The 2,842-nt window shown below is 37.9% G+C and overlaps 1 long non-coding RNA gene across 1 annotated transcript; it reads right to left on the minus strand.

The window, feature by feature from the left end:
• Positions 1-415: 415 nt before the first annotated feature.
• LOC147819761 (uncharacterized) lies at positions 416-1,621 on the minus strand. Its single transcript, XR_015436655.1, has 2 exons — positions 1,420-1,621; positions 416-653 (listed from the first exon to the last, which is right to left on the minus strand). It is a non-coding gene; the product is annotated as an uncharacterized LOC147819761 (long non-coding RNA).
• Positions 1,622-2,842: the final 1,221 nt, after the last annotated feature.

Consider the following 2,842-nt stretch of genomic DNA (forward strand, 5'->3'; position numbering starts at 1 on the left):
CACCGATGAGTTTACTCACTGTCTTGACAGTGTTTCTCCAACTGATTCCAGTTTTGAACATTTATATTCAGTGAGAAGGTTAGGACTGATTCCATGAAGGATCTGTGAAATAATAACACCATCAGGTGTCTGTCGACATACAGTAACATGTATCCGCATATCATATAAGATCTGATATCAAACAGATATTTTACATATACTATGGATGTGTATGTTGCATTTCTACAACCTTGTTAAAATGTTAACTAGAAAAGACCAAATGAAGTTTTATTTTCTGTAACAACTGCCCATTTAAATATCACAATATAGTGTCACAACATATGACATCCATTTCTGGGAAAAAATCTTTCTGATCAGAACTGACCCAAAATATTGTGCCTGCATTTTGAAAAGAGCAAACTCACAAAAAGATATCTTTGTTGTCACTGGTTTGAGTTTAATAGATTTTCACAATTTTTGGTTAACATAATGGATGATTGGCCGGAATTACATGGTATTAGTGACCTCTGGTGCTTTTTGGCAACCTGTCTACCCTCCATGAACCTTCAACACCAAGTGGATGACAGACTTGTTGCAGATGCCATATTTAGACAGCAAGGTGTTGGCATCATCCAGTGTCCTGCCATTGTAGGTTGGCCGCACATCACCCTGTCCTACACACACATACAGGACAGAAAAGTGAGAGTCACAGGGAGAATCAAGTTATGTGCAGGTCTTACACAAGAGATGAACATTTATATCACTTAAAGTGGAGGGTAAAATTTAATTCAACTGATTGTGCATCTATGCAATAATTTCTCTTATTACTTGTTATTATTGTTGTTGCATATTGAAAGTTAAATACAGGTTTGAGTGCTGCTTAACAGGACAGTATAGCAAGTGAATAAGTGAGCACATAGAGAGTTATGAAATCATTTAAAGTTCATATGCCCCTTTATGAGCTGATCATATGCACCAGTGGTCCCCAAACTAAGGCCCGCGGGCCGGATACGGCCCGTCCCCACATTTGGCCCGGCCCCCTGAACTATTATTATTTATTTCATTAATAGTGTTATTATTTATTTCCTGACTTTTTTTCTGTGAAGAACCCGGAAAGGGTTATTTGGTTATGCGTGGCTTTCTGGAAAACAATACATTTTTACGTTTAGGCACCCCTGCGATTGTCACACTTTTTCTGTTACAAACTGAACCCGGCCCCCCATCAGAGAAGGGAAAAGTTATGTGGCCCTCACAGGAAAAAGTTTGGGGACCCCTGATATGCACATTCTGTACTGGCTGCTTTACATTACATTAGAGGCTATTAGCTACAGTATGTATTTTAAAACACAAAAATATTTCATATAGACATTTTTAAGACATTTAATAAAGTACAACTTCTAAGTGTGTCAGATGTGTGTCTTTCTTTTTTCTGTGTATTACCTGGAAACTTTTTCACTGCTGCCTCCTGTAGCTGCTGCACAGTCATGTCCCCCACCTTAGTGTTGAACATCTCGACCGTTTTGCTGTCACCTCCAGGCCCATACATCACGAGTGATTGGACATCACACATTTCGCTTACTTTGTTTGCGTGTTATGATCCTGTCACATCTGTTTTCTTGTAGGAAATGAGGCTTAGAGCGTTGCTTCTTGTTTTTAAAAAGAGCTCACTTTCGTTTTGGCAGTATAGCCAATAGCCATCCTTCTATTCTTATCAGTGTCGTGGTGGGAAATCACCTGGCATCCGAGCACCAGAGCTTGCGTGTGACCACAGGCTGTTTAACTAAGTTATGTCACAACAAAGACACTTTAGAGTTTGTCCATACTGCATCATACTGCGTGGGAAGCATTTCACTATATCCACCAAAAACAACCAATGTGTGAATCCGTTTCCTTATTCAGCATCACATCCTGTTTGTTTTGTTAAAAGCTGCTGTGAAACAATGTATCAATCCAGCTGAAAAAGAAACCAAAGACTGAGTGACATAATCACAGGATTTTAAATATGATTTCATGCATATTCAAAACAATGCAATAACAAAAATAATACAATACTCCACCAAAAAGAAAATGAACCCATTTTCAACAGCACATTACTGGTTAGTAAAATGAAATATGGAATGGGGAAAACCAGACATGCTTTCAGTCACGTAATTTATTGTAACTGCAAAAGAGAAAGTGAAAATATTACCCAGTGGGCCACCTGATGTTTTAAAAAGATAAAATTGTATTATGTTTGAGTAATTTGTCACAATAGGGTGAATCTCTGAACTGAACTATGAATTGTTTGGACACCAAAATATTTTTGAACTCCTGCATGAATGTAAACCCTGTTTCTGTAACGTAACAGTTCGATACAGATCTATATCGCTCTGCAAGAGGGAAATTCCTTTTTGCAGCAAGGCAGCATGAAACATGCCACAATAAACCCACGATCCAAAAAATAAGACGATAAAAGTGCTGGAACTATACTTTATAAGCCATTCAAACAGTAAGGATGCTTGTTAAATACAAGAATAAAACAGCTACAAGAGAATAAAGATAAGAAAAACAAAGTGCAAGTGGCAGAGTATACTGCACTAGAAGACAACTTATTGCATATGAGATAAATAAAAAGTTGAACCTGCTGCACCTCATTTTTGGAAAGTTGTTGTTTGCATGTGTCTGTGATATGGAGATATATTATATATCGTCACCTTCCTAAAATAATGGCCTAAGTCATGTTTTGACAAAAATGTTTTTTTTGCCTAAATCACCCCCTCATGATGCTGGCCACCTCTGGTAAAATCACCTGAATCCTCAGTTGAGGGGAACATGCAATTCTACCCCCGGTTGTATAATGGCCTATGTCAAAAGTGTGACTCTT

This window comes from Seriola lalandi, unplaced genomic scaffold (genome assembly GCF_002814215.2).
Source record: "Seriola lalandi dorsalis isolate HSWRI2012SDOR001 ecotype SW California unplaced genomic scaffold, Sedor1 jcf7180002049783, whole genome shotgun sequence".
NCBI lineage: Eukaryota > Metazoa > Chordata > Actinopteri > Carangiformes > Carangidae > Seriola > Seriola lalandi.